The sequence below is a fragment of the Felis catus genome, chromosome A1 (genome assembly GCF_018350175.1).
Source record: "Felis catus isolate Fca126 chromosome A1, F.catus_Fca126_mat1.0, whole genome shotgun sequence".
NCBI classification, from domain to species: Eukaryota; Metazoa; Chordata; class Mammalia; order Carnivora; family Felidae; genus Felis; species Felis catus.
In genome coordinates, this window is record NC_058368.1 from 122,183,486 (window position 1) to 122,208,211 (window position 24,726).

The following is a 24,726-nucleotide window of genomic DNA, read 5'->3' on the forward strand; positions in this document are numbered from 1 at the left end:
TTGTATTTACTTATTTATTTATTTTTTTAATGTTTGTTTATTTTTGAGAGAGAGAGAGAGTGAGTGGGGGAGGAGCAGAGAGAGGGAGACACAGAATCTGAAACAGGCTCCAGGCTCTGAGCTGTTAGCAGAGAGCACGACGCTGGGCTCAAACTAATGAGCAGTGAGATTGTGACCTGAGCCAAAGTGGGACGCTTAACTGACTGAGCCACCCAGGGGCCCCTATCTTTCTTTTGTATAATACTGGACAGTTGTAAAACCTAAAAAAATAAGACAAAGATTTCAAGTGACATGGAAGCCTAGGTCAAAGCAGGGAGGGATATAGTATTTGGGGAATGTTTGGGTATTCCAGCATTCATCTTCTCTGTCTTTCTTTTTTTTAATTTTTCTTTATTTTTGAGGGGGGGGGAGGGTCAGAGATAGTGGGAGACACAGAATCTGAAGCAGGCTCCAGGCTCTGAGCAGTCAGCACAGAGCCTGATGTGGGGCTCAAACTCACTAACCACGAGATCATGACCTGAGCTGAAGTTGGACGCTTAACTGACTGAGCCACCCAGGTGCCCCTGTTTGGCTTTCTTATACTACGTTCTTCTTCTGAATAACAGCACCTTGACTTCTTTTCTACCTTAATGTAATCTTTCTCCCCTTATCTTTTAAAATTTAGTTTATTTATTTATTTTGAGGATGGGGAGGGGTGGAGAGGGAGGGAAAGAGAATACCAAGCAGGCTCCACACCGTCAGTGCAAAGCCTGATATGGGGCTCGAACTCACGAACCTCAAGATCATGAGCTGAGCTGAAGTCAAGAGTTGGACACTTAGCCAACTGAGTCATGCAGGTGCCCCTCTACCCTCCATTAATAGGGTTGCCAGTGCTACCGCCTTGCTCTCCTAGCAGTGGATCTACGCCTGGATAAGCAGAGTGCCCCATCCTCCTAGTCAGCATCAGTGGGGACTCAGGGATGGGCACCTAGTCCAAAACCAACAATCAGATAACTTCTCTGAAATAACTTATGTATGGACACTGAAAAAGAGGAACTTTGTCTCTTCTTTTTCATCTTGGATTATGAGCCATAGGAACACATGTCTGGAGCTAAACCTTACTTGCTTTGGCCACATAGGAGAAACCCATTAGCAGGAGGGAAAATAAGGCCACCACTCAAGGAGAACCAGAGCTAAAAAGGAGTACAGTGATGAACAGACCCATTTAATGATGAGTCCTTAGAGACAGGATGCTCTCCCCCACCCCACCCCTGAATTTCCAAAAAAAATCCCTTTCCTTGTTTTTAGCATAAGCTTTTTGGAGTTGGGTTTTTGTCATTTGAAAGCGCCCAAATTCTTGACTAATCCTTGGTCTTTTGGTTATCTCCCAAATCACCCTAGGCACATACACATGCTGTTTATGCACACAGAAGTGTCTGTGCTCAAAAGAATTATCTATCATAAGAGCATCCAAACAGGTATAATTTGACTGAACTGCAGTTAGTCTAAAAAGAACACAGGTGACTTAAGCCCTGTTGCTATATTTTCCATAAGTTGTAGCTTTACTAGAGAAGTGTGCCTTGTCTTTGGTTTCTCTCCCCTTGTGTTCAGACTCTAGTCCTGAACTGGCACATTCACCCACTCCTGATGCAATTAGATACTCTAGTTCACTCTGCCAAAGACGCAGCACGGTCAGAAGGCATAGGTTTCCTCGAATCATGTCTTCTTGGTTCTCAAGATTATAAAAGACCACTTAGAAAGAAAATGATTACGAGGCTAAAGAAGATACATTAAGATTTTAACAGAAATCCAGGCTGACTTTGGAAGGCAGCTGGAAAACAGGACCCTCCTCCTCCCACCTTCTCTTCTCCCAAACAAATGCCATATGTCTGTTCACAATGCATTCTGGCTCACCGCTATGTAGTTGACCTTCAGTACTGACAAGATGCCAAAAACACTTGGGACCTAGTTTTCCTCTCAGCTTATTGGTACAGTCATATCTAATATGGTTGAGGAAAAAATGCAAATTGTGATAAACAGGACTGTAATACTTCAAAGTGGTGCTTCAATGAGATATATCTCAAGATGTTTCACAATATTTATGATGGCTCACAGAAGACGGAGCTTCTAGGGCCTGGGAAAATAATGCTTCTGTTACCTGGGGTGCATTCAGACCACTTCAGCATTTGTGCCATCTGTATAACATCAAAGAAGTAGGACATATTTACTGCCTTTTTCTAAGTACCATGAATTAACTCCCAGGTCAGTATATTGGATGCAGAAATGTTAACACTGGAGTTGATTATTCCACGTGTGGCAACGTAGATGCTATGTCCTCTTAAAATGACTTTTGTTTTGGTTTTCTAAGGCTCCTGGAGCAAAGTACCACGAACTGGGTGAATTGAAACAACAGGAATCGATCATCTCATAGTTCTGGAGGCTACATGCTTACAGTCAAGGTGTTGGAAGGGCCATGCTGCCTCTGAAACCTATAAGGAAGGATTTTTTCCTTGCTTCTTCTAACTTCTGGTGTTTGCCAGTAAACCTTGCCATTCCTCAGCTTGTAGACACAGCACTCCGATCTCTGCCTCCATTGTCACATGGTTCTCCTCTTCCTTCTAAGGACACCAGTGACACCGGATGAGGCCCCACTCTAACTCAGTATGAAATCATTTTAAAGTGATTACATCCTATTTCCAAATAAGGTCATATTTTGAGGTACTGCTGGTTAGGATTTCAACATATCTTTTAGGGAGACATAATTCAACCCATAAAAGCTCTATCGTTGCCCCTGATTTATATACGGATGCATGCTTCTTACAAAAATAGTAAAATTACTAAGACACATATTAAGAAGAAATTGAAAAACTATGTTTCTACCACCAAAAATAACCATGTTAAAAATGTGATGAACATCTTTTCAATTATTTCTCATACCAACCAAATGGTTTCTCTATTATCAGAAGTAAGTCAAGTTCTGATCACTTACTTGATCAGTCAATGATACCGTGATACCTCTTCTTTCCTTTTTCCTTCCTTCCTTTCTCCCTTTTTCTTTTCTTTCTTTTTTTCAGATTCTATTTTTAATCAACCTCTACATCCAATGTGCGACCTGAACTCACAACGGCGAGAACAAGAGTCGTACTCTCCTCCGACTGAGCCAGTCAGGTGTCCCCTCCCCTCTTTTTTTGATTCTACTTAAACAACTATCTTTTTAGGAAAAAATGCCTATGGATAAGGTATCTCAATAGAAAGAAAATATACATTTTTATTCATATTACCAAGTTATCCATGCAGTAAAGGGTTATTTACTTCCACCAATAATGCATGAGAGTTCTAGTTTCTTCTCCTAATAATTATTAATGAGATACATAGATGTAAAACTTTAAGTTTATGATTATTTAAAAATATATTCCCCTTTATGAAATTCTAAACCATGGTTCTCCTTTATTCTTAGGTAATAAACATAAAACAATTTTTATCTAGTGCTTTCATAATTTGATTTTTTTAATTTTTAAAACTTTGACTCATCCAGAATTGTGTGTGTGTGTGTGTGTGTGTGTGTGTGTGCATGCATGTAAGGTGTGAATCTGCAATCTAGAGATTTTGATAGAATGGAGTTTCATTTCTTTGTCTTGATTTTTAATTCACTCTAAAAAGTTATATGGTTTTGGAATGTAAAATCAGTGTGTTTCCTGTTCCCTTTCCAAGGGATCAGATTTACTTAATAAAAGTCCCTATACTAATTCACAGAAAAATGCATTTGTAAAATGGAACCAGGGATGTAATGTTGAGCGCACAGTCAATAAGCAGTACTTTCAGCCTCAATACCATAGTTAATTGAATTTTCCAGCATTCTTGCTACAACTACCCCCCTTCTCTCCCACTCAAAATAGCCTATGAGATTGTGAGAATAAATGAAATTACAGGGTTAATCTTTAATCCATTCTAATGTGTTTTCTTTAAATTGCAATATTGGCAAACGTGAATCTTAAATTTTCACTAGTTCAGATTACTTACAAATCATCTCCCCAAGCCTTTATAAGAGACATGAGGTTAAGTCCCCTGGTTCAGAGAGGCAATCAAAGTTTTTGATGGCAAGAAAGCTAAAGCACAGAGGGAAGTATGTTTCTCCCCAGAGAAAACTGGTATGGGCCCATATGAGAAGTCTCAAATCAAGCTTACCAAAACAATATTTTCAGATAAAATAAAGACAACATCCCTGAGTATCTCTTTTTCTGGACCCTCACATGGATTCACTATTAAAGAACATTTATTCTCCAAATATACTATCTTCACACTGGCCTTTTCCCGTTAACTTTCCATTAGGTTGGTGGGTGATTCTGTCTATTCTCTCCGTCTTATCAACTTGTATTCAAGAAGAGCAGCCTCAATATCTTGTCTCAGGTGGATGGCATTTCATGTCAGTGGCTTGCTATTTAGCTGCAGAGATCAGCCTCCTCATCCTTATCTCTTTAAATGAGTAAATGAATACAAATTAAAGTTTTAATCTTCAGACTGTAACATCAATGGTATTTTCACTACAAGTAGTTTCATAATGGTCTCATTACTGTTCCTAAGCGCAACACATTGAGACGTTTAAATTGTTGATTGCTACTACATATATTCTTTGAGAACAGGTATCCAGGTAACCATGGCAATGGTGTCTCCAGGCAGGATGGGAATAGGGTGGGAAACTATTTCATTAATTGAAGAGAAGGGACTGAAAAGGTATTTTTTCAAGCTGTGGATCAGAGAGAAAGAGAGAGAGAGATGGGGAGAGAAAAGTGGGTTTCACAATCCTATTTTCTTTTCATTATTAAATTATGCAACCCAGACAAACTCCTAATGATTTGAAAGGTTTAAAGAAATCATAAGCTTAAACAAAGCAGTATTCTTAGCCTTTCCACATTATTACAGTGATTGACCTGTACTAGATCTTATTCGGTTGGGTTCTTACATAGTTTGATTGAAACTCACTGTATCTCCTGAGAAAGCAGAATTGTGTCCTGTGATTTAAGGGTAAAAAAATGGAAGAATATTCACATAAGCAAGAAGGCTGTGTAGGCGGTCTAAGAGCTCTATTTATTTCAAGCTGATGACACCTAAAAAAAGCTGATATTATCAGTAAAATTTTATTTTCAACCTTTCTTCCCTGCTTTCCCTCCAACCTTGGTAGTCAACATTTAAAAACTATAGATCTATATCTATATCTAATAAAAAAAGATATACCATATAAAAACTATGTACATATATAAGGGCTATTTATTATATTTAAAGAGTATTACATACATTTATATAATAAAAGGTAAAGAAATACTGTGAAAAGAAGAGGGATCTGGAGGGATATGGAGAAAAAAAACCACATACGTCTGATATGGTTTCTCAGAGGAGCCCAATGTTTTGCTTTCATTTAAAAGGTACTGCAAATTGGTGATCAGATCAACTTCTGTTATTTAACCAAATGTGTCCCTTGTGTAACTTGCTGCTTCGACTATCTGACAGACACGTTCTAATGGACAACTTAGGATTTGCAGATACCCAATTACCCAGATAGACATCCTGACTTCTAATATATGTTGGCCACAGTTTGTAGAATTTCTTTTTAAATTAGGCCAACATATGGCACCTTAGTGACCCATGTTGAATCTCTCCAACTCCTGATGAATGCCTCTTTGGTGCTGTGTGCTGCATCATGTAATTATTCAGGAGGAAAAATAGCCAGAAGACATTAGATGCAACTATTACCAACAGGGAAATGAGGACTTGGCTATATTCTCAGGATCCATTCCTCAAAAGCTAAATCCACGTTTCATCCATCACTGGGAAAGGCAATGCAGGAAATTTTATTTACAGAACTGTAGAAAGCAACCTAACTGAGTGGGTAATTATTAACCAAATGAATTTCATTTTAAAACAAACATTTCTCCTCTGCCAAACAGATTTCTATCATGGAAAGCAGTGAATTCCCCCAGAATTAGGCCACAATTCATGGTCTGAATTATAAGAGCTGCTTGGGTCTGTCCAAGTCCAATGTATGGATTACCTTGATCCCCACTGCAACCCAGAAGCTTTCAGTTACCAGGTGAGCTGTGTTCCTGTAGTGGCTGTTACTGCTGTTTAAGTGCTATGTTTCCAGGATGCACCCACTAGGAGAGCAAAGGGGAAACGAAAATAGCTATTCGTTTTCCTCAAAACTTGTAACAGAGTAGGGACAGGCATTTTCAGACCTGTCATCATGGATAATATGGTATTATATTATGGACACATGAGTCTGATTTTTAAAAGCAGAAAATCATCACGCACGGCAACCTAATTTGAGAAAAAATATTGCTGACAATATGGAAGAAGAACCATTGTTTCCAAGAATGAGCTGAGGGCTAGAAAGGGAGTTAACACATACCTGTGTCAGGTCTTTTGGATAACAAAGTGTTACTACGGATCCCTGCCTCATGGCCAGCGTGCCATAGCTGCTGGCCACTCCTACCACACGATGACAAATATTGGGATTATGCAGTGGCCACAGGTGACCAGAAGGCTGAGTGGAATTTCTTACATTTGGGTTGTTAATCCTAATACATTAGTTTTTGAGCTAACAGGTTTTACTCATGTGGATTCTATGAAGCGACTCACCTAGTATTCCATTTCCCAAACTGTAGCTACTTACACAAAAGGGAATGCCTTACACAAAAGGGAATATATTCCTTACACAAAATATGCCTTTTAAATAATGCCTTACACAAAAGGGAATATAATTAGCCAGTAGCTAGTATAGTCCAACTGCCCCAGTGCAAACATAAGCATTCCACTTTCAGGCAGTACCAGATGCAGACAGACAAGGTCCTTTTTTGTTTGTTTGTTTGTTTGTTTGTTTGTTTGTTTCCTCAAACGTGGCTCTGATTTTTTTTCCACTTGAGTCTAATGGAACACCAGCAAGAACTTGCATGCTAAGTGATGCTTGAATTCATGGTTATCTGTTCCATTCTGAGTTCTGGGGTGTAAGTTAGAGTATCTCACTGAAGTTGTCCCTTCAAACGACAGTGTTAATCAATGGTGCTACTTTTCTGAGTCCCCAAGTCTGCTGCTTAGTCTCAGCTTTTCAGAAGACTGTGACTCGATTTGCATAAGTTACAACTGTAAGTGGTGAGTATTTTTATTATCTGAAATCACACTAGAACTGCCGGGCCAAGAGATTGCAATCTCTTGTCACTGAACGTGGATGTATAGGAGAAGTGTATGCAGAATATATAAAACCTTTTCTATTCTGATTTGCATTGCAAATAGAGAAGCTAACCAGAGGTCTCGAGGAAATAACATAAATAAAACATGGCTTCACTACTGTAAATGCTCAATTCATGCCAGAGGAGGCCAAAGCTATTACAGAAGAATTGTTTCCATCTAAACAATTCCTGTCTCGGGAACTTCCCTTCGAAAGTGGCTGCCAATAGGATGGAGATTGGGTAGGTGGGGAGGGGTGGTCTAATTAGGCAGATTTGGCAAACACTCAGCAGAGAGAGCCTGAGAGGCTTTCTCTGGAAGTCCAAAGCATGGTTTGTGATCCTGTATCTTGTTCCATGGTGAACATCCTCACAACTGAAGGGGAAACAGAAGCCTGCTTTTCAACTCAGTTTGGGCCCCAAAGAAGAAAACAGAGGTCTCTGCATGGCCAGTGACCAAACAAAGCTCACTGCCTGAGGTTGAGAAAGAAACTCCAAGATGAGATGCAAAAAAGCCTTGATTAGGTTACAGAGAACATTCAGGGACTCTCAAAAACTGAACTTCTACTCTAGTGGGCATTTGTTATGTTTCTACTCAGCACTGAGTTCCTCTTCTTGTGACTATGATACCCCAATTCTCCTTTGGGGTATATGTCTTCTGTGCCCATATGCTTCATGACTACTGCATGACTTCCAAAGGAGAAGTATGTGACTAAGGCTAAATAATTGTGCATTCCACCCTCTGGTGATTGAGTTAAGGAGGGCAGAGACCAGCATATGACTCAAATCTGATCAATCAGCGTCAGTGAAATTTATGTCTTCAGGTTTTCTTGAACTGTTGGAGAAGTGGACTCTCTTAGCTGGTGAGTTTGGTACTTTGAGCAGGAGATGACTATGTTTTGGAGCCACAGCCAGGAATGGAACTAAGAGGCAGAAGCAGGTTGAGAGACCATAAGAAAATCACTAGATGCTTAAGCACATGGTTTGAAGTCTTATACCCTTGCGCTCAAGGCCAGCCCTATCCTGTGACTCTGTTTAATGAGGCAAGACAGTCTCTTGTTGCTTAAGTCAGTTTGAATCACACTTTCTGTAAGAGTTCTAATGGCTATGCACACCTTTGCTGTTTTATCTGCCAATAGTGCCCTTCCACATCTCACCATTTACCACTGCCTTCTCTGGATCCACCATAAATATACTCAGCCTGTCCACATACACCATGCATTCTCATGCATTCATCCCTTTGGCCACATTCCACTAATGATCTTTCATGGTTCAACCCAAGTCACCTCTATGAAGTCCTCCTCACTATGTTTCCCCTACTCACCTCAAGGCAGAAATGAAACCTTCTTGAGTTTTTATTGAGTTTTATTTTTATAAACAATTTCCCTTCCTCTATAGAACTTTAATATATTATGATACTATGTTCTGACATTGTCCGCCTCTCCCATGAGGCTGTGAGTTCCTTAGGATCAGGAACCATGCTTTATACATCATTCAGAGTAAGAAGCACCATTAGGCTCAGAAACTGTGTTTGGATTCAGATGGTGTTCAGACACTGTTTCCATTATCTCCTATGGTGTGTGACTTAAGTGTATTACCTACCCTCTCTGTGCCTCACCTCATCTGTAAAATTAAGGACAAAAGTAATTCCTATATCCCAGTTGCTGTGAGGATGAAATGAATTAATCTGTCATGGCAACTTTTCAATAAATGTTAGCTATTATTATTCTGTTTCTAGTGTCTAATAGTACCTGGCATAAAATAGGTACTCAGAAACATAAATCCAACTGTGAGAAGAAGGCTTACACTATGTAGAAAAGAAAAGGTAAAAAGTCATTGAATCCTTATAACTTTATTTTCTTAAACCCATATGTCCCTGTAAGAAATCATGAGACATTAAAAAAATTAAAGAAAAGGTTTTGAGATCTGCTCATATTGTTCATTTGGTGCAAAAACATCTATTGAGAGAATTATGCTAGGCTCTGGGAATCCAAATTGATTAACATATCATTCTTGCCTTTAAGGAGCTCAGGGCTTAGCAGATGAATTTGAAAGGTAAATACGTCATTATAATTAAGTGAATGTGTAATAAGAGAAGTATGTATACATACCATGGGGGACAGAGAGTGATGTGTCCCACAATGGCTGCACATAAGAATTGTCTAAGGAGTTTACTAAAGACACAGTATCTCAGGCCTTATCCCTGAAACTTCTGAAATACCAAGTTGGGGGTTATGTATCTCCATTTGTAATAGATCTCCATGGGTGAATCCTGGAATAGAAGATAGGACGGTCATCTTTGCCTGGCTAGGTCTGGAAGACTGCATGGTAGAGGTGATGCATGTACTGGATTCTCACAGATTAGGGTTTGTTAATCTTTGACAGGAGCAGGACAACTGTGCTCGGAGAACAGCTTACCTGGTGCTGCTGTCAAAGAGAGAACTCAGGGCCTGACATTTGTTCCACTGATTCTCAAGTATGTGATCATTTTTTTTTTTACTTTGAATATAGCGATCTGAACCTGGCTATAGAGTACATAAGTCACCTAGAAAGCCTTTGAAAAAGAGATATTTGGGGACCATCCCCAGTTCAGATTGAATTGGTCTGCAGTGATGCCAAGAATTGGTACTTTTTAAAAGCTCCCGGGTGGTAGTAAATGTGCAATTAAAGAATTGCCATTTAGGCAGTCCACAGTGTCCCTAGGAGGGCTCTAAGTACTGGGTAAAGCATCAGAGATGTGTGTACTCCTGTACGGATCAGGAATGTACCTCACAGATGCCAAGAGACACCAGCCTTCTTGCTTGAAGATATGTCAAGAGGGTGCCCAAAGTTATGCCATATTTCATATGTTTACAACTAACCAATTAATGCTTTTAGTGCAACACAGCTTACTACACAGGTGTGCCATGTACCTGGTAAGTAACAGGTACATAACAAATATTTTATTCTCAGTGCCCAAATATTTAGGTGGTATTGGATGCAACATTAAGAGTGTGACTACTGTCATTTGTCATTCCTGGCACTCTAGTTCTATGATAGCATACAATCTCATGTAGCAATAAGGTCGACCATGTAAATTTGATATTCTTCATGATTGTGAGGCCCAGGCAAATGGCCCTCTTTCTGGAGTTTCCACTTAGCAGCTTGGCAGTCCTTCAAATTTACTTTTGGAGATAAACTCCAGATTTAAATAACACACTTTTTGAAAGTTTATTTATTTATTTTGAGAGAGAGAGAGAGAGAGAGAGAACAGAAAGAGAGGGAGGAGAATGAGACTATTAAGCAGACTCTCAGCTGCCAGCGCAAAGACTGACATGGGGCTCAATCTCATGAACCATGAGGTCATGACCTGAGCTGAAATCAAGAGTCAGATGCTTAACCAACAGCCACCTGGGCACCCCTAAATAACACATTATTTCTGAGTGCAGGACGCTGGAACCTCTATTTTTTTAAAATAGAGGTGGTGACTTGATACAGCTGGTCCACCCCAGTGTTTTAGAGTCACTGAAATTTATCATCTTTAGCACTTCCTAATTCTGAAGTTCTACAGATGAAATTCTGCCTACCTGAACAATCTGAAAATATTATGATCTTCATTATCTTCCCAAAGGAGGAAGTGATTAACTCTGTCTTGATGTACTGCCCTTTTGATTTGACTTTTTAGCCTTATTTTGGGTGGATACATTTTCTGTAATAATCATTTGTCATTATGAATCAGGTAAACAATACCATAAAGTGCTTGCAGTGACTTTTTTTCTGCATCCATTCACTCATTCATTTGACTGGTAATATCATCCTCCACCATTGTCTATGATCTTAGCGAAACTGTCAGTCAGGATGCCCTGCCTCTGATCCAAGCTAAGATAATCAGGTTTTCTCTCTTAAGACTTTGGACCTTGAGCTGAGAAATGCAAGGACAAGAAAAAAATGAGGTTGGGGCCGATTCATTCTGATTCCAGATGACAGAGATATCTAGACATCCCGAGCTGCCCTGATTCCTGCCCTTGCTGAGCCAGACCTCCCATTTGCTGAGCTACCCAGGTTCAGCCAACAATGTCTTGTTTTGCTAAAGTTAGCCAGAGTTGGTTTCCCTTGCTTGCAAATGAAGAGCTCTGTAGGGTACAATGTTATAAGTAGTCTGTGTTGTCTGGACTAGTAGTAAATTATGGCCAGGGCAGGAGGGAGTGTGAGGGAATGAGATTATGTGACTAACCTTGGCTGTTATGTGTGTGAGTCACATTATTTAGAAAATGGCCGACCTGAATTGTTATACACTTGAGACACAATGATAGCAAATGAATAGGAACCAGAAGATAATAAGTGAAAGGGATGGGGGGACTATAATCACAGTAAGTTTGGGGGATACAGACACAAAGATTTAAAAATAGCCATACCTGAATTTAACAGGTAAAATGTATAAAAAAAAAAAAAACCCACACCATTTAAAAGCCCTTGCTTCACAAGCCAAAAGCCAAATGACTGATGCCAAATCACATGCCTCACCACTGAGCAAAACACATCAGTGTGTTGTAACTTAGAAAACAAAATGAGAAATGCTCATGAATCCGCATCTGAATAAAAGTACTGATTACGACTAAATCCACAGGATTGGCTTCTGATAAAGTGTTTACTTCCGGGGCGCCTGGGTGGCACAGTCGGTTAAGCGTCCGACTTCAGCCAGGTCACGATCTCGCGGTCTGTGAGTTGGAGCCCCGCGTCAGGCTCTGGGCTGATGGCTCAGAGCCTGGAGCCTGTTTCCGATTCTGTGTCTCCCTCTCTCTCTGCCCCTCCCCCGTTCATGCTCTGTCTCTCTGTCCCAAAAATAAATAAACGTTGAAAAAAAAAATTAAAGTGTTTACTTCCTTCATTAACCTGACCTATAGCTGTTACATTAAAAATACACACACATACACTTACACACTTATATTTGCAATTTATAATAGGTCTAAAAGACAATACACTAAGTCATTTGCAAAAATGTTACCAAGGCTTCCGAGTATATAGTTTTATCATCCAGAGAACAATGGAAACAGCCAGCTGTCAGCATGGAGTTCAACTGGGTTGCCACATCTGATCATGGAACAAGAATTTTACTTTGAACTGAGGGGAACTTCCCATTATTTAGATGGAGAGAGGCAAAAATGAATTCAAAAGTGTTATCCGAGCTGGTCAAATACTTGTCATATAAATAATGAAATGAAATTCAGTGATACAAAACTGAATTTGATTAAGTGACAGAAGGAAATGAATCCCACTAGTGAAGAAGTGAATATGGTATAATGGCCACCATTTATGGAGCACTTAGCCTGTGAGCTCCATTGCAGTGAGCTCCAATAATTTTACAATAATCTTATTAATTAGTTACTATTCCCACTGAACTCTTAAAAAGAGACTTAAAAGACAATAGTTACCACATGCAACAATAGCGTCCAATGACAAATTTCTATGTAAGAATGCACACATCTAAAAACAAATGTGGGTATTTCAAGAAGACTTTCAAAGCCAGAAAGCAGGTAGATATGTTACAAGAGAATTGAAGAAGCTTTGTTAAATAGCATCAACCAGTAATAATGGACTAGTCATTATATATTATATATATTATTATACACACATATATAATACGTATATATACATACACATACATAATAGACTCCATTATTTCTAAATTGGAGTATGAATGCTCTACTGATTGCTATCTGAGGTTGATCAGAATATGTGTGTATGTGTAATTTTCTTTTCCCTATAAATACCATGCTATATAAGCATGTCTTGAAGATGAAAAGATAACATAATTTAGTTTTACCAAGAGGGACTTTTTTTTCAACTTAGGGAGCATGGGGTCAATTTCTCTCCATACTTGGAACTACTTACTCCTTCTAGAAGGCAATTTTCCTTTTTAATTCTCTAGGACCCCTGAGTATATTAGGACCCTCTAGTAAAGATACTGCCCTGCTAAGGTGGAATAATCACTGTTGAAATGATGCCTGGGCCAGTTTTTAAGATAGTAGATCATTTGTACCTCTGGAAAATTAAAGAGAATTCATAGCTGCAGGAAAATACATGCACCAAATGCACACCCATGTACACAGATTGAGGATATGGTGGTGATGGAATTACTGAGTATTTCCTTTACACACTCAGCTCTTCCCAAGGAGGCCTATTTTCTGATCAGTAAAATAAACCAGTACATTTCCGTTGTGCAGTGGTTCCCAAACTTCACTATTAGAATAAAAATAGGCAGCATTTCTTCAGTTGCTTACTATATACCAAGACCATGATAAATACCTTATCTCCCAATAGCCCTGCCAAATAGTTATTTCCCTCCTTCACTGATGAGGCAACATACCCAGTCAGGTGGGACTGTTTGGCTGTTAATGCATCTAGAGAGGGGCAAACCACAACTGAAACCTAGGCAGTCTTCACCAAGAGCTCATACTCTTACTCATTAAGCTAAAATATAATATACTAGGGTTGAAGTGTAGGAATGGAAATAATTACAACCTCCAAGGTGATTCTAATGCATCCACCTCAACGTGAATCCAAAAATCCACTGTTAAGTCTTTAATGTGAACATAAATCACCCAGAGATCTTATTAAATAGCAGAAACCTATTCAGTAGCTCTGCATTTGAGCCCAACTGTCTGCATGTCTAACAAGCACCAGGTGACACCAATGTTACTGGTACTGAGGTCACATTTTGAGCAGCAAGTCACTAGAGCAAATCATTCAGTTATACAATGCTTTAAATTGTCCCCTAAGTTCTTTGTTTCCAGATACATATAAGCACCTTACCTATAAGTATCTTGCAGAGTATCTCCAACCCATAGTAGTGTTAGATCTATGGAAATAAAGTCATGCAATGAACGCTTGTTGAATAATTCTTGAGAGAAATATTCTCTTTTAAAACAATGTGAGATGAATTGGATCAAAGGAGTCTGCTCTCAGAGTGCAGGTACTCTGATTTATTCTACATGGACGAGGTTATGGGTTCCGTCCCTGTATCTTGTCACTTGACAGGTTCTAATTGACAAGAGTCAAACTTCTCAGGAGTCCTGGGAAAATGGGCTCTAAAGAGGCATCCACAAAGTCATTAGATCTCAGTATAAAGGCAAATGGCATGTGTTTTTCAGGATTTACAAAAAGACTTTAACTTGAATTAAACCAATTCTCTGGCATTAAAATTCCATATGTTCGTTGTTCAAAACTACTCCTATTTATTATTACAAGGTCCATGCACAATTTTGTGTCCTGTACAATCAAATCCCATGAATGGAAAACCTCTGCCTGAATTCTTGACTTGCACTCTTCATTCTCCTATCTGATCCACAACTATGTGGAGCTGTCATCACAGAAAACTAATTGCCCTGGTCACTCCCCAAAGAGCTTGCTCATGATTTTATCAACCTGCATTTGACCAAACATTAGTCTTTTGATCTTGGAAAGAAAAATATGTCCAACTCAGTCAGCCAGCTTTTAAAATAACCCAGGATATTGTCATCATGCTTTTTTTAAAAAAATTTAATAACCACTTCAAATTCAGACTGCCCTCCATTCCTCTCATTAACTCCCCCAATGCCAAACACACACCAGTTCATAGACTTGAGAGTTAACCTCTTCCAAAAAAAAAAAATACAGCCATGTATGTATACACCCTATAATTTCTAATACATTTTGGGACTCAACTATTTCTTACTGGGAAGACGTGAATAGCCAAGGCATTCTTCAAATGGAACTCAATGCCCAAAATCTCACTGACTGCAGTTAAATACGTGTCTTGCTCTCCAGAGAACTAAGCTTCAAAATGCAGAGGAATTAAGCTGCTCCAGGTAAGTCTTATTTAGAAATGCAGCTTTTGAGATTCTGTACCCAGCAATCCTGATTCAGGAAATGAGGAGTCAGGCTCAGGAATCTCCATTTCCATAAACCTCTGAGGCGGTCTTGCTCTAGAGGCTCAGGGTTTAGAATCGGAGCCAGTCAAGCAAACAAATAATTGCAATCTAGCATGATGAATTCAAAGCCAGGAGTGTGTACCATGTATGGTACTATCAGGGAAGAAGGGCAGAATAAGACTTTTACTCAGTCCAGAGGACGGAAGGCTGTTAGAGATGGTTTCCTCAAAGAGTGTGTTTAACTCGAGTATTGAGAGAGAAGTTCATCAGATTCTGGTTGATGGGATATAAGCAAATAAACACATCTTCTGAGGCATGATTATTGAAGATAAAGTTAGGGAGCAATGGGAGAATGGAGAGGCAGTTGGGATACAACATTATGTAAGTTACATGTAAGTTATATGCTATTAAACCTTGGGAGCATCAATCACCTTACCGTCATAACAATTTTGTATATTTATTGCAATAATTTCTCTCTCATATGGAAAGAAAATTTCTTCAAGAAAGGATACCTGTTTCTAATTTGTGCCAAGACCAGTGGGTTGGTGGTGGGATTAGAGAAGAGGAAATTCAAGACCAAATTCTTTCTTCCCTAGTTTTCATCTCATAGACACACTTACCACTTGAGAAAGAAACAGGGAATCCTGGAGGGAAGGCTACAATTACATCCCACTGTGTTGATTGAATGTCAAAGGCTATGCACTTGCTCAAAATGTAAAGGGATCTTTGGGCTGGGAAAAAGAATCAAACAACTGGAGAAGTAGGAAAAGTTGACCTGGGAAACAATCATCACCCATCATAGTTACTGTTTTTCTTTTTCCAAATGTTGGTGCCAAGACATTAATCAAATAACCAATAACCATAACTCTTCAGATAGGATACCAAGCAGCTGTAGTCACAGATCTACTAAGGGCTTCACCATTTCAAACTCCAGACACACCATCTATAAAGAGCACACTCTTCACTTCCCATGAGAACCCTCAGGATGCACTGTCTCTAGCCCTTCTCTGTGTCTTTACCAGCCCTCTACTCAGTTGACCTGAGTCTTCATATTCATTCCAAATACTTCAATCCTAGAGAGATGTTTTGAATTCATTTTTGAAGGGAATTGATCTGTCTACATGAACACTCTCTTCAGGTATGACATATTTTCCTTCTAAGGAGAGATAAGGAAACTACAGGGACAGTGTTGGCCATCTTCTATAACCAACCTTATTATTTATCGTAACTATTAAAAGTAACATTTAATTACCACTTTCCATGTGCTCATCAATCTTTATATCATGATTTTCACTTAATCCTCACAAGAATTCCCTGATATATCCATTATTCAAGAGAGCACCATTTATTTTATTTTTTAAAGTTTATTTATTGATTTATTTGGAGAGGGGAGGGGAGAGGGAGAGCAGGGGAGGAGCAGAGGTGAGAGGGACGAAGAGAATCCCAAGCAGGCTCCATGCTGTCAGTGCAGAGCTTGACAAGGGCCTCCATCCCATGACTGTGAGATCATGATTCGAGTCGAAATCAAGAGTCAGATGTTCAACCGACTGAGCCACTCAGGCACCCCAAGAGAACACCATATAGAGAAGAGAACACCGTGGTTCAGAGAGGTTGAGTAATGTATCCTGAATCACATGTTAATAAATAACAGAGCTAGTATACAAACTCGGCATTGTCTACCTCCAAAGGCCATAGTCTTAATCAGTATGTTATACTGTCTCTATCCCTTCTGCTTCAGATAACAAGCTTTATCATCATAGTACTTAACCTTTTGTGAGCTAAGTTCTTTCTATGTCCTAGCTCATCTAAACCTCACAGCAACCTTGTGCAGTGGGTTCTATCACTCACAGTTCAGAGATGAGAAAACTAAGGCACAGAGAAATTAAACTATATGCCCAAGATTGTCTAGTTAGTAAGCAGTTGGTTGTGGGATCCAAATCATTCAAAATAGTTGTTGAGATGTTGTTTAAAACTGCCTCCAATTCTGTATTATGTTCTTACATAGCAGTCTCAATACAACTAAATCCAACATTTTCAAGGTGTTTTAACAACATCTAGGAAAATACACTGACTAATCCAGGTTTATGTTTCAATTCAAAGGGAGAGTGCAGTAGAAACCTAGAAATTCTAAGATCTTTGTCTTCAGAGGTAGTCATTGAAAACTAAATAGAATTTTGTAATAAATGCTCAGAGCCTGTCTGCCAAGCATGTTTTGTTGGCATTAACTTCTTCATCCAATTGTTCAGTGATTAACATATATTTACTGAGTGCCTAATGTTTCTGGGACTGGGGAATTAAAGTGGGTTGAGACCTGATCCAGACTTGAAGAAGCCTACGGTTTCATGGAGGAGATTCAGAAGAAAGGCAGTGATTATAGTACAGAGTGTCAAGTACTACAATGGATTAGGAACTTCACAGACATAGGATCTCTGCCTTAATTTGCTTTATCTCCACCCTCTACCTAGCCCACTGCCTAGCAGAGAGCAAGAACATGAAATACTTATTAATGCATGTGTGAAAGAATAGATGTAGCAAGGTGATGCTGAGGCTACAGGTATGGGATAGGAGCTAAGTCAGCCAGGGGTGGGGCAGAGACAACAAAGGAAAGGCTTCTGGATCCTTGAAGGTGGTGTTTGAGCTGGGTATTGAAAGGTGAAGAATTAGCAGGAGTGAGCCAGGCAAGGGAAGGTGTTGGAGACACAGGGATTGGAGGAACTAAAAAATGGACAAGAGCATTGAGAGTGAGTGGTGATGCTGATGGCAAGTTCTGTAAAACGCTTTCTAGTTTGGTCTGAGGGACACACAGAAATATGAACCAGTTGACATAATAAGGAAGAACGAGGAAGACTAGAGCAGAGAAGGGAGGCAACAATAAGAGACAGACCTCAAGAGGTCAAAAGGAGGAGCCAGATCATGTTCCCCAGGCTAAGGATTTCCAACCTGACTCTGAAAACCATGGCAGAGTCATTGATAGGTTTTAAGTAGGGAAATGTCATGACCAATTTTAGTTGATTATAAAATGTTAAGCTCTCTTTCCTTACCCTCCAAAGGGATGGCGTTGTTACATAATAATACAGACATTTGTGTCTGGACTTCATGAGTAGTAGTCATCCAACCACCAGCTCAGTTCTTAATCTGCCTCTGAGGTTATCCTTAGTTTCCCTTGGTCCTACTTAAAGTAGCCACGATAGTCCCAAGCCCTTTTTCTGCTACAAAGGGCATTCCACCCATCAGATACTAACTCATTCCATACCTATAAAAGCTACTGGGAGAAAAGACAGGCACATGCTCTTTTATTTTTTTTTAATTTTTTAAAAATTTATTTGAGAGAAAGAGAGTGCTGAGGAGAGGGGCAGAGGGAGATGGAGAGAGAGAGAGAGAGAGAGAGAGAGAGAGAGAGAGAGAGAGAGAAGATATCTCAAGGAGGCTCCAAGCTCATTGCGGAGCCTGATGCAGGGCTCGAACCCACAACCCTGGGATCACAACCTGAGTCAAAATCAAGAGTCTGATGCTCCACTTGACTGAGCCACCCTGGTGTCCCCAAGGCACAAGCTGTCTTAAACGAAAATCACCCAGAATCTGAGCAGACAGAAGAGAGAGGCATAGCAATTAGAATGGAAAGCCACCAGACCTAAATGGAAATGGACCAAGTAGCACAGACAAATCTAAACAAATCAGACTCAGAGCTCAGGTCAGCATCTTTCAAGCATGGCATCAGTCCTAAATCCCAGGTGACAGGCTTTCACATGTTTGTGGAGGATATGTAGTAACTTTCTCAAGCTAGTAAAATGACAGGTTTTATCTCCAACACGTTGAAACTGCAAGCCCTTTCTCATCATGCGTAGTACCACACCCCGCATATTTTCTCCCATACTTTATCCTATTTTCTACCTTATTTGCTGTTTTCTGATTATAAAAGCAATTTGTCCTTAGTGTAAGAATTCCAACAATACAGAAAAATAACTAAGTGAAAATCATTCTTCAAGTCCTCACCCACCCAACCAAAGTAAACCAGGCATAAAATTTGGGAGCAACTCTTGCCCTAGCTTTTGTCCTCATATGTACATAATGCCATTGTTCTTGTTGTCTTTTAAAGGAATACTAGTTGTATGATTTGCCCTTTTTTTTAACTTCCTGTGAATATGTATTTATATCATGATTTCTAAAGCCTGCAGAATATTGCATTATCTAGATATACCCTAACTGTATCAATCTTCTCTTCAGACATACTTTGATTATTCACAATAACTAAAAAAAGCTTATGGAGAGAGAAGGCTATATGGTAAGCAACTGTATAGCTCAATCTTCTTATGTTTCTATGCTTATTTACTTAAAATAAAATTCAAGAGGGAAACCTGGGTGGCTCAGTCAGTGAAGTGTTCACTTTGGCCCAGGTCATGATCTCACGGTTTGTGGGTTTAAGCCCTGCATGGGGCTCTGTGCTGACAGCTCAGAGCCTGGAGCCGGCTTCAGCCTGCTTTTCCCTCTCTCTCTGTCGCTCCCCAGCTCCTGTGGTCTCCACGCTCTCTCTCTCTCTCTCAAAAATAAACATTAAAATTTTTTTAATGAAATGCAAGAAATGGAATTGCAGAGCCAATTGGTGAGCACATTTAAAACATGGGCTATGCACTGCTGAATTGCACTCTATAAATGTGGTATCTACATACAGTCTCACCAAAAAAAAAAAGTGTTTTGCTCCATCTTTAACAATAGGCATTTGGTGAAAATTAACATCACATTGTTATTTTAATTCTTTCATTACTTGTAAGCTTGAGTCCATTTTCATATGATTATTAGGCATTTATTCTTTTTTATAAATTGCAGTTTCACGCCCTTTATTCATATTTCTGTCTGGTGATGCTTTTTATATATTAAGAGTACTAAGAGTATTTAAATATAAAGAGTATTTTTATGTAATAAAACTATATATTAAGAGTTTGTTGAAACCCATTTTATAGACAGAAAATTACAATTTGGTCCAGTCACCTACAGAGAGCTTCCGACCTAAACTCTGCCTCATATCAGTACTAGACGTTTAAGCCTTAATAATCCACAGCCAAAAAGACCTTAGTACCCCACGGAAGAGCTCTTTTCAAAAGAAATGAGTCACAAACCAAAGGGATTTTCTATGGTGGCCCAGTTAGTATAATAATCTGTGGTCTGTGACCCACTTTCGCTTTGGGAATTTCTGGTCCTTGCCCATATGTGTCCCTAGAGAATGAACAAATTATGGACTCACCATCTAAGGTGATTTAGAGAGAAGTTTGGCAAAAGCTTATTCAGCTAGTCTGGGATTTGTCTGTTGCAACTTCCAGCTGTAACATTCAAAGAGAAAGGAAAGGGTCAGTAACCCCACCGGCTATTTCCCATTTCAGGTTTGTGTTTACTTGGTCTCCACACTGGCACGGTGGACGCTCTTCCTTATCCGCATGTGTTCCGAGCCCTAGAAGCACTCAAAATGTGAGGAGCGTTATAACAGTCTTCCTTTGGGTCAGTCCAGGGTTTTGCTCAGGCCAACCCCTCCCTATTCCCTTGTTTTCACGTGGCTTCCAACGTTTCCCTTTTTCTTTTTTCAGGAAAAGGAAGAAGGATCTAGCACAGCTTAGGTGTGCGTGTGCGTGTGCGTATGCGTGCATGCACACGTGCATGCACACACACGCAAGAAGATTTAAGGATAAAAAAACTTAAAGCAAAAGTCTTAGAAGCCAATACCAATGAAAGACCCAATCCGAGATACCATTCCAGAATGACAAGTATAACCTTACTTGATTCTGATCACCCTCATTCCACAGATGGTAAGGAACTTGCTGGAAGCCACAAAACTAAATAGTGGTGGACGTGGCATTGGAACTCAGGTGTCCATGACTCCAAACCCATTTCTGTGGGACCATAATGTCTCGTGAACCACCACACTGCTTCCTCTTGTTTTATAGGTGAGTGAACCAAAGTCCAGTGGGCGAAGGACCTGGCCTAAGGCACTCAGCCTCTGTTGGCAGAGCTGAGTGGAGAGCACAGGCTCCTGACTGGAAGGCCACAGCTAGTCTCCTTCACGGTGCTGACTCATCTTTGAGACGATGATGCAATTTAATGAGAAAATATTATTCAGTGTGTCCAAACCGGATCAGGGCAATTATTCAAGAACACATTTTATAAAGTGAACTAAACCCCATGCTCTTTGCTTTACTCCCTATTTAGGGCTATTGCCCTGGGGCCTCTATAACACCCCTCTGTGGTAGCTGTAACCTGATGTCAGTTACCTGCACATCAAAATCAACATAAATAATCGTTGTCTAAGAATTACCATCCTCACTGAGGATTTGTGGGGTGACACCTTGGGCTGGGATCACTTGGGGAGTTTCCTGTAAAAACACCTCCCAGAAATTCTCTTTACAGAATTCCTTCTCTAAGCACTAGGGGGAGTGGACCATCTGAGGGGCTGTGGTCCACTCCCCTCCTGTGCTGTGTGCTCTCTGACTCACCTCTCACTGGCTCCTACCTCTTCTGCCAGCTTGGTTCTCTACCCACACTTGGATTTTCTTATCCTTTTACTATGCAGAGCACTCAAATGAGCATATTTTGTTACTCAATCATCTTCTTGGAGTCCCACTTTGCTCTCTGAGTAGTTTGAGTAATTATGTTGGACAAATATGACACCCTCCATGTTTTTCTCCATCTTTTCCCATAGGTACTATTATTATCCCAATTTTCGCAGAATGTAACTATCCCCATTTTAAGGAGTCTGGAGGTCAGAGTCACTGCTAACACCTTGCACACTTTGAATTTAAACCCATGTTTATCAGACTCCCCCGATTCTGACTTTAGTGATACTCGCTCCCTAAAAAGAACAATTACATTATCTTGACCTTTTCACATCTCATTCAGAAGATTTCACAAAGATGGCTCTCTACTCTGTATAACCTCCCTTTCTTCAGGCTACATTTCCTGAGGACACTTGCTGTTGCCCAGGTAGGCAACCCTCCAAATGCCGCCTTTAAGCTAGATGGACGCTGTGACTCAAAGAGGTTTTGTTTTGTCCAGAGCTCAGTGAAGCAGTTCCTGAATGTGTTGCCCAAAACATTTATTCTATGAGATACTCTTAAATGTGGGGTTCCATGACCAAATACTTTGGGAAACGCAGGTAACAAACTGAGTCATTGTTTTCCCAGTTGTGGTCTAGTGAAGATTTTAGTGCGAGCCGTGACTAGACATGGTAGTAAAAATAGTTGAGGTCAAATAATTTCGGCAAACTGGAGATACTCTGGTTCCCTCTTGGAGATTCATAGTAAATATGAGTACATTAAAGGTTCTGACAAGTCCTGTTAAGATATGTTGAATTTTGTTTGACTTGATGCCGCTCAGAGTTATTTGGTCTCAGGGCCTTCCTTGAATTTATAGCAGCAGCCCACGAGGGCCCACTCCGGACAGGCTTCTGGTTTGAATTCTGGCTTCCTGTACTCTGAAAGGAGTTGGTGGGGGGTCCTCTTCTAGGAACCTAGGCCTGATCCTGCTGTCAGCTGACTGGGTGATGGGAAGCAAGTCACCCCTCTCCAGGCCACAGTGTCCCCGTCTGTGAAATGAAGGAGTTGCACCAGATTGTCTAACTTTTCTTCCAGTTCAAGTCTACCATCACCTGAACATACGGATTTGGGTGGGGTCCCACCCCAAAATATCATGATAAACTGCATTCATAGCTCCTTCATCTCCCTCAGTCACCCAGAGACAAAACAGTAATAATCTTTTTCAAGCTGCAGAAATCTTAAACATATAAATATTAATTTGCCCCCATCTGCTAGTAAAATTCTCTGGAATTGCATTATCATTTACTGTTTCAGAACTTTGAAGCTGTCTTTGATCAGCCAGTTTCCAGGACAATGGGAAAGCCCCTGGAACCTCCAGGGTGCTTCTAGCGAACCACCATGAGACCTCAGGCAGGAACTGTACCTCTCTGACTTTTATATTCTTCATCCATGAAAGGAAAATAATGACAGTTTGCCCTTGATTCTTTCAAGGCATCTTGCGAGCACTGTCAGTCATAGTAAAAACAAAAAACAAAACAAAACAAAAAACAAAAAACAAAACAAAAACCCTCTGTCCTCTGGCTATTACACCTGCCACTGCCTAAGTCCTCAGAAGTGTTTCTGGTCTCACTTTCTTTCCTTTGGTTCCCGACCATTCCTAGAGCTAGGTAGGTGCCACAACAGAAGTACTCCCTTTGTTAGTACTAATATTAATATTACATGGGTGAGACTATGATACCTTAATCTGGGAGACAGTTTGCTCTGTTTCAGGGCACATATCTTAGTAAAAGTCCTTCTTAAAGCACAGAGGATCACAGCAATTGATGGTAATAGCTGGACTTTGACATCAGACAAATCTAGGATTGAACTCAGCACTGTTATATACCAGCTGGGCATTCCTAGGCAAGCTGCTACCCTCTGATCCTCAGATTCTTCATCTACAAAGTGGGAGCAATATGAGTCACTGGCAAGCTAGTCCAAGGATGCAATGTAATAATTTTTGTAAAGCTCTCTGTATATCACCAGGACACGCGTGTTCAGTCATATCTGTTAAAAACATTATCTGTTAGGTTCAGACACACAATGAAAGGTGATCCAGAAAGAAAACTGTCTCTGTGCAAAGGTAAGGAATCCTGCTCAGCCATCAGAAAGGATAACTGTAATTAGGGTTCCTGGCAAATGTTCATTAGGAGGCCTGAGATATTCAAGCTGGCCAGAGGCCCTCTTTAATTAACGCTGCATTGTTCATTATTGAACACTGCCACCTGGTGGATGGACAGGCCACATGCAGGCAGGGAAATCATGGATGTTACATGAGGTTACCTCACCACACAAGGATGCTCTCTCTGTCCCCCTGGTCCACATTGGCTTTAGGATTTTCATTTGGAGGTAGGCCCATGGAGAGATCTGCATATTCCTGTTTATGGAGACTTACCTTCACCTTCCTGCGGTTGTTAAAGTGACACAAAGACCTGAAAACGGTGTTGTTTTCATTGACCGACCACATGATCTGAGAGACATAGAGAAGCCTCTTCTGACAACATGATCTAAAGTGGAGCCCACTTCCATCGCTCTAACCCAGTCACCTCGTTCTCTACATACAGCATATCATTATCTAAAAACATATGCAGGCACTTTTTCTGTTTCTCACTCTTTTCTCTCCCTGACTGGAATGGAAGCAAACTCCCTAAGTGCAAGGGCTCAGAAGCTGTATTCCTTTATGTATTCATCACAACAAACACAGGCTAACAATCACGGCATTAATGCTCATGGATCCTTCATTTGCCAGAGCTAAGATTTGTAGAGAGATCATCCAGGCATAGGGCTAAGCTCTATAGAGAGATGATTTCATTTAGCCTTTACAATCACCTTGCTGGTGGGGTGTCACCATCCGTAGAACATCGTAAATTTCTAGGGCCTAGGGTGCCTGGGTGGCTCAGTCGGTTCAGTGTCCGACTTTGGCTAAGGTCGCGATCTCACCATTTGTGAGTTCAAGCCCCGCATCAGGTTCTGGGTTGACAGCTCGGAGGCTGGAACCTGCTTTGGATTCTGTGTCTCCCTCTCTCTCTGCCCCTCCCCTGCTTACACTTTGTCTTTCTCTCCCTAAAAATAAATAAAAATTTT

At 40.3% G+C, this 24,726-nt stretch overlaps 1 protein-coding gene and 1 long non-coding RNA gene across 17 annotated transcripts in view; one reads left to right on the plus strand and one right to left on the minus strand.

The window, feature by feature from the left end:
• The window catches only part of PPP2R2B (protein phosphatase 2 regulatory subunit Bbeta), a 510,749-nt gene that overhangs the window by 329,853 nt on the left and 156,170 nt on the right, over positions 1–24,726 (minus strand). The window lies entirely within an intron of this gene.
• The window catches only part of LOC102902024, a 62,946-nt gene that overhangs the window by 15,382 nt on the left and 22,838 nt on the right, over positions 1–24,726 (plus strand). For 3 of the 12 annotated variants that reach the window (XR_006600052.1, XR_006600058.1, XR_006600066.1), the window contains exons 4-5: positions 5,922–6,064; positions 9,582–9,672. This is a non-coding gene — a long non-coding RNA (uncharacterized LOC102902024). Of the gene's footprint in view, positions 1–2,347; positions 2,519–3,053; positions 3,148–5,921; positions 6,065–9,581; positions 9,673–11,802; positions 11,953–24,726 lie in introns of those variants that run through there. The other 9 variants (XR_006600057.1, XR_006600060.1, XR_006600059.1 and 6 more) reach the window with 9 other exon arrangements.